This window comes from Falco peregrinus, chromosome 4, assembly GCF_023634155.1.
Source record: "Falco peregrinus isolate bFalPer1 chromosome 4, bFalPer1.pri, whole genome shotgun sequence".
In the NCBI taxonomy this organism is placed as follows: Eukaryota; Metazoa; Chordata; class Aves; order Falconiformes; family Falconidae; genus Falco; species Falco peregrinus.
In genome coordinates, this window is record NC_073724.1 from 118,805,079 (window position 1) to 118,812,731 (window position 7,653).

Below are 7,653 nucleotides of genomic sequence, written 5' to 3' on the forward strand. Positions count from 1 at the left end.
AAAGTAAAATTAATGACTCCCACTCACATTAATTTGTGAAAGAAATTCATGTGCACCCAAACCCTCTGAGAATGCTCTGTTTTCCATCTAGCTCCTCATCCAGTCATAACTGACTGCACTGCTTTATATGCCCTTGGATTCTGGCCCAGAAAATGTGTGGTTTCTTAAAATATATATGTATACACTACTTTAATACCAGCCAATACCTTCTGAAATGTAGGTGGCCAGCAAGGCATTGGCTGATCTTTTCCTATTACATATTTTAAAAATGAGTTGACATTCGTATATAAATTCTGTGTAAGCTTCATGGAGTTTTAGTAGGAATATTGAAAGGGAATGTCAACAACTGCTTAGCTGCTAATATGGGCTGGAGATAATAACTAAGGTAGCTGGGCAAATTGTATTTCCAGGAAATTTTGTCAGTCATGCAAAAATGGAACAGCTTAGGAAAAAAATAATCTTGATTTCTTTTCATGAAAGAAGTAGGTACTGTGAGGTCGAAAGGAAATTTGAAAATGGATGTAGAGGGTCCTAATTTACTTTAATATTTCCTGTGTAAAGTCTTAAAGTTAAAGATTGATTTTTCCAATAAACATTAAAAGCATAATGACCTGGAGGTATGATCACAGATCACGTACCAGATGGAGAACGATGGAAAAAGAGCTACTGCTGTTAGAATACATTTTGTCTTCTTTTTTTCTCAGGGAAACTTGCAGTAGTTTGAAGGAAAGGATCAGACTCTGAAGCATGCAGTAAGAAAGACTCCACTTACTAAGGTATAAATAAAGATGGAAGAATTTGGCCCAGAAACAAACTCTCTTAGCTAAGGAAAGCACATATATCAAATTTAATTGAAATTTCAAGGAGATTTCCAATACACAGATTGCATTTATAATTTGGTCCCAACATTGTAAATAGAGTAATCATAAAGTTATGGTCAAAATTTTTATTTTCCCAACCAAAGGAAGTGTAGTTTTCACTGAAATGAAAACTTTCAGAGTCCTGACTTCAGAAAAACACTGTGTTAAAACTGAGCAGGCCCATTCAGACGATGCCCAGGGTCCATGTGTCTGCACCTTCACAGAATGGAATGATTTGACCTTGGTTTTGCACCACTTTTTATGGTGCAAGAGCTGTTTTCATACAAGAAAACATTAAGGACTTGTAAAAAGTTGGATTTCAAATGAAACTGGGTGATTTTCTTGAACTCAGTCTTTTATGGTGGTTCAATTTTTTTTTTTTTTTGATGCATTTTTTCTGTGTGTTTGCATGTTCAGATGTTGTGGGGTGGAAGCTACCAAAATCAAAGACTCCTTCCAGAGCAGAACAGCAAGTTCTCAGTCACTTCTAATTTCCACCATAAACACACTGATAAATGCATTGGAGAGAAAACCTGGTTTCTGGCTGCTTTCTTCCTTTAGGAGCAAGCAGCTTGGGATGGAGCAACAAAACCAAGGGCAGCAAATGGGCAGGCAGCTGGGGCAGAACCATCACTCAACAGATCAGAGACTTTGTATAAGTCAGCACTCTCTGGGTCACTACAGAGAACCAGGGATCAGTGTCTGTCCCTGATTTCAGTCTGTTAGCTGATAGTGTTTGCAGATACTTCCCTGTTTCCGTGTTTATTTTGTGCTGGCTTCTGCCATAATGTGCCTTCCCTGCAGGAATGATTACTCGTGCTCCTGGGTGCATGCGGCAGGATGTGTTCTTGCATCTGCCGTCCTCTGAGCCCCCGATTCCACCCTCCCTCCTTACAGCTGCTGCCTGTGACTTTAACATCTTCTCTTTGGGGTTTGGAGAAGGATGTCTTGGTCCCCAGACTCATCCAGCTTGGTGAGGAGACCTGACCATTTCTGGTGAAGGCTGGCGCATCCACGCATTTGTGCTTGCTGCTCCTTCAACCACTTCATCAGCTGTGCCAAGGACACTGAGCCATCCCAGGGATGCCACATGTGTTGTCATCCCAACTGTGTCCTCTAGGCAAAAGGGACCCTTCGCCCAGGAAGTTTCATGGTCCATCTGACAGACGGCCCTCCCTAAAATAGCTGAGGTGCATGCAGAGAGGGCTGCAAAAGCACAAAGCACCTGTTCTCCTGCCTGTTGTGTTCATACTGCTCCTAGGACATCTCTCTACATCTCTTTTGTCTTTTGCTGGGATAAGCGCATAAAATAACATCTCAACCTCATCTCCTCACACCCCTTCCAACATGGAATAAAGATCAATGGCAGTTGTTGGACAACCAAAGAGTGTGAACCTCATCATGAGAGGGAAGGACACAGAGGGGAAAGCGGTGAAAATGTATATTGTTCCCAGCGAGCTTAGAGTACATTTAAAACGCAACAATGGAACCTGACTCCTTCTGGAAACCTCCAAAGCACTTAAAAATGGGAATCCGGTCTCTCACCCCCTCTCCGCCCCACATACTCTGAAGCGTATAACAATAGAAACTCTGTTCCTACGGGTTCCCCTACAAATGACCCCTGGAAAGCATCGACTGCTTCCTGTAGGCTCCTGCCATCATCCCTTCCCCAGTAATATCTGCATCTGCTTCCAGATCCGTAATCACATTTCCTTAATTGAGCTGTGAAGGAGGATTTACATGACTCCATTTAGATTTCGTCGCTTGCCAATAAGGAGATAGTTATTTCAAATTAGACATGAGGAACATGAGATTCTGATCTAAGGGAGAATCTAATATCTAATAATATGTGCCTGGCTATAGGTGATAATTTAAGATGAGTTTACGGAGCCCCTGTAATTACATTTTCTGTGTGTGCTTTGTTGTGGTTACCAGGTAACTGCAAGCTGATTACATGAATATTTATGCTTGGCAGGTTAGACACTGCTGATACACAGGATTAGCATCGTTTTTTCCCCCTTGTAATTCTTTGTGCTAATATCTGGGACTCATATCAGGATAAAGGCGCCTTACCAGCAAAAAAAAAAAATCCCATTAATGCCATGCTTCCTATCTAAGGCATCAATTTGATTTTTCCCTGAAGCACAGCACTTGCATTTTGAAATACCGATCGGTCTTTCCTTCCCCATCCAGAATAGTTTAAGTCAGGTTGGAAATCTCTGATCTTGCCTTTTGTAGAGGTTGTGCAACATGCCGCGTAGGATCATTTCTGCCAAACCTATAAAACTTGGTGTATGTGCATCTGTGTGTGTGCGTATGTATGGACATAGCAGTGGTTTAGCCAGCTTCTGTTGGGGAATATAAATACAAAAAGCTACAGACACAGGAGCAAGTCACTGAGGCAAGGGTGTGAAGTTGCAGTGTGTCATTCTGCCCACATCCATGCTCTTACCCTGTGGTAAGTGTGAGGTAATGGGAGGTGAAATCATGCCACTTAATTAGAGAGAGCAGAGCTGGCTCACGTTCGCCATGGTATGGGAGGGTGTGCACCGTGCTGTCCTGCAGACCAGCTTGTGCCCTCACTGAATCCATCACAACCACTCTGCAGGCCCCCAATCAACATCAATGTTGAGCCACATCCTTGGATAACTGCACGAATTTGTTACATGGACGTTTGGGGTGTCCAGCTGGTTTGTTCCTCACCCTGCATGTGCTAAAGGCACAGAAAGGACAGTTTGAAGAAGGGAGGTTTTGGGCAGCCCTTCAGCCTGGCTCCCACCGATCAAACGAGCATCAAGTGGCAGCTGAGATGTAGATCTTGAGACAAAGGACATGATAACCCAGGGCTGTCATATCCCTCCCATCTATTCTTATCAGGCAGTGAGACCCAAACCAGACATCCTGCCCCAGTGCTTGGGGTGTTTCCTCCACAGACCCCCTCTTTTGGGACCATGTGAGTCAGCCCTGCAGAAAAGACTGCCTGTAAAGCTACTCAACTGTTGTCCTACCCTATGCCTCCCAGGCCCATCACTACTCAGTATCTACTAACAGTCACAGCAGGCAGGAGAGGACAGGCTTTTTAGTAGGGCCTGTAGCGACAGGACAAAGGGGAATGGTTTTAAACTAAAAGAGGGGAGGTTCAAGACTTCAGATATAAGGAAGAAATGTTTTACGCTGAGGGTGGTGAGGCACTGGCACAGGTTGCCCAGAGAGGCGGTAGATGCCCCATCCCTGGAAACATTAGAGGTCAGGTTGGATGGGGCTCTGAGCAAACTGATCTGGCTGAAGATGTCCCTGCCCATGGCAGGGGGACTGGACTAGATGACCTTTAAAGGCCATATCCAACCCAAACCACTCTATGATTCTATGGCTCTACAGAAGCAACCTACCTGCAAAAGTCCAGTTGATGATAAACTGGCCTTTTGCTTTTGCCCCCGATGGCTACATCTGTAAGGGTCGATGCAATAATGTATACGCCTAAAGAGCCCTAAAATGGAGCAGCTACTTCCAAACTGTCTACTGGGAAAGATCTTGGTTGCAGAAGAGCCCTTGCTTTCTGCAGACAAAGGAAAGTTGAAGAGAGCAATGATGAAAGGGGACCATCAGGCTGAGTGCTCGTGGTATAAATAGCTCATCCACCAGGTAATCTGGTCTCCTCTCTGCGGTAAGTGTTGCCCAAGTACTATGTGAGCTCAGTGAGCATTACTATTAGTCATACACCTAATTTTCTTCTCAGCACCCTTTTACTGAATCTGATCAAGCTCCCTTAAGTCAAGAACAACAACCCAATTGTGTTCCCAGGTTAGGAGACAGGGAACGGTGATCAAAACAAGCCTGGGCAGCAATTACCTTCAAATCTGACACTGTCGTGGCAGAACCTGTAAAGATATTACACAGGGCATCATGAACCTTCATGTTGTTATGATAACCCATGTTTAATTACTCCAAGCTTAGGCAGGGATTTGGTGGCCAGTGATTTCAGAAATGACTTTTATTTTGCTAATGTTTGTGAGCAGGCAGCTGTTTGCACATGAAAACAGTCTGCTTGCAAAACACAGATCTGCAAAACGAGCAACGGGGCTGAACGCTTGGGATCTGATTTATTTCTGAGGGCTCTGCATGGAGCCTTCATAGTGCAGAAACCTGCATCAAAGAAGGAGGAAATTATTTGAAGGGAGTCTGCTTTTAAGTAGAAAAGAAATCATTTGATGAATGTTTTAGATACTGTTGATGTTCTCAAATTTAAGGCATGAAAAGAAACCATTTCCAGTAGCGAGGCTGTGAGCAGGAGCCATCTCTTTGATCTGTATCTGCACACAGTGGGGTGGGGTCCATGAATTACAAGTAAATGTAATGCACTGCCATTCTTAAATAAAAACACACTAGCTAATTAAATTGAGGCCCAATAATCAAGCGACTGGTCTGCAGGTTTGGAAATGTCGATCCTGCACAGCTCTGCAGCTTGGGGTATGTCACTTAACCTCTGTGTTTCCCAGTCCCCCTCCCTGTAGCCTCCCTGTCTACTATTGAAAAATGAAGTATGATTTAAACAGCACTGTATGAATATATTTTCCTTATCCTTCAGGATTTGGACTCTGACATTAATCAGACCTGCACGCCCTGACATAGCATATGGTTGGCCTCCACATGTCCTCAGTGAGCCAGGCTGCTGTCTAGGCTGGCTGCTCCTAGGGTCTCTGCTGGTCATCACAGAGTCAAAGGTTTGGAGACCCAAATGTTAGAGGATGTGGGTCAAGCAGGGAGTGTGGTCCCACGAGACCATGGGAAACGCTTAATCTCTCATTCTTCAACTCCCACACTGTGATGGGCCAGCCAGACCTCCAAACAGTGTCTTGACTTGGCTAGGATCTTTATATAAGAAATATTTGCACGACTGAGCATTAGCCTAACTCTTCCTGGATATATCAGATTGACAGCACATGCATATCTGGCCATCTAATGGCCAACAGTCCTCTGGAAGCCATGGCTTTAGGTGGGCTGCTGAATGTCTGGAAATGCAGCAGATCATTTATAAAAGTGGTAGATCATCATTAAAAAAAACAGGAAGAGCAATAAAGAAGAGCAATATCTTGTTTATGAAATTAGCAAACTACCTCAGCAAGCAATAGAATATGAGATTATCCTCAAAGCAGTAAAACGACAGATTACCAGTGGGACAACACATGTCAAGTGAAACAGAGCAAGCAGTAGATCAGGTTAAAAGTAGTAGCTGGCCATGCAATTCATGAAAGGGGGTTGTCCGATGCTGGTTTTTGCTGTTGTAGTAGTACCAGCCTGGGTGGTAAAAGGTGAATACACACAAGAACTTACCCAGTTTCCTGGCATTGGAAATGCCTTTTTTCCCATGGAACAGTTTCCTTGTTGGATGGAGAACTAGAGTTTCACCATGGAAGTAGCTGCCCTCAAGCTTTTCTGGAAGGCAAAGCCAGGTTTCAATGCCAGCCCAAGAGGCATCTGTAACATGCTTTCAGTCAATGTTCAGATCATAGGTTTTCAGGGCTGGTATTTTTCTCTTGTTTCCAGCAGCATCTGGGAAGGCCAAGACACTAAGCTGATAAATAACTTTCAATAACACAAAGTCAGATCAGTTTGTAGGAGCCTTGGGGCCAACAAGGAGGACCTGACCCTCTTATTTAGTAGTCACAGCAAAAGAACGCCAGGCCTGGATTTGTCACCTCTGAACAAGATGAGACTTCCTTGGTTACAGCTGTAGCTGCTCCAGGATCTCTCTGTGGCCACTGGAGAAACCTTCAACAAGTGATTCAGAATTCACTGCAGATGTCTTTTCCAGTGGGTTAGGGAGAAGCTCCAGCGCAGCTACTATTCAAAATTAGGTACCTCATTCAGGTTGGATGCTCCTCTATGTCAGAGAAAACGGAGTGCCAATCTCTAACGTGCTCCTTAGCCTTACTGGGGGCTTGGGGAAACTGCAATGTCATTAGAAATAAATGTGATAGCGGTACCTCAGAAAAGTTCATTCCTCAGGAGTCTGGGATGACCTATTACAATTTCCCATGTTACATCTTGTCCCATCACTGAGTACCTCCGAGGACAGCCCATCTCTGTCTCCTCTGCAACATCCCAGCAGGGAGCTGCAGAGAGACAACCCCCCCTTTGCCTTTTCTCCCACTGCACCCACCCAGCTCTCAGCCTCTCCTTGCATGTCCTGAGCTCCAGCCCCAACCAGGATTTGCTTCTTCAGGTGCATTGCCTGCCAGCCCCAGGTGTCTGCAGGTTTGCATCACCCTCTTTCAGAAGAATCTGCCTCTGTGTCCAGGCAGCTGGGGATCTTGGCCACACAGTTCCCCTTGGGCCATCCAGTGGTGCTGATACCTGCTGTGCCACCAGCTCGTGTGACATCCAGGTGCTTGACATCCCCAGAGCTGAAGATGCAACCGTGGTGCTGGGCAGTACCTGGACAAAGTGTCCTTCGCACATTTGAGGTTCTCCTACCTGGTCACCACCCCACAACAGAGCTTTATGATCTGACGCCGTGGCCATTTCTACAAAACCTGCATCTTTCCTTTCCACATCCCACTCAAATCACAAGTGTGAAGACAACGCGCTCTGTAATTTTGAACTCTGAGACAGCAGCAGGGGCTATTCCAGGTTTCTTTTCTCCATCCAGTGGTGCAAAACCAGAGACACCCTGGGAGAGCCAATGGCTCCCCATGTAAATGAGACTGGGGTCTGGCATGCAGTGAAGGGACCTCGTCTGCATTATCCAGTTTCCTTGCACATAGCCTGATTTATTAATTTTTGGAGCAATCTG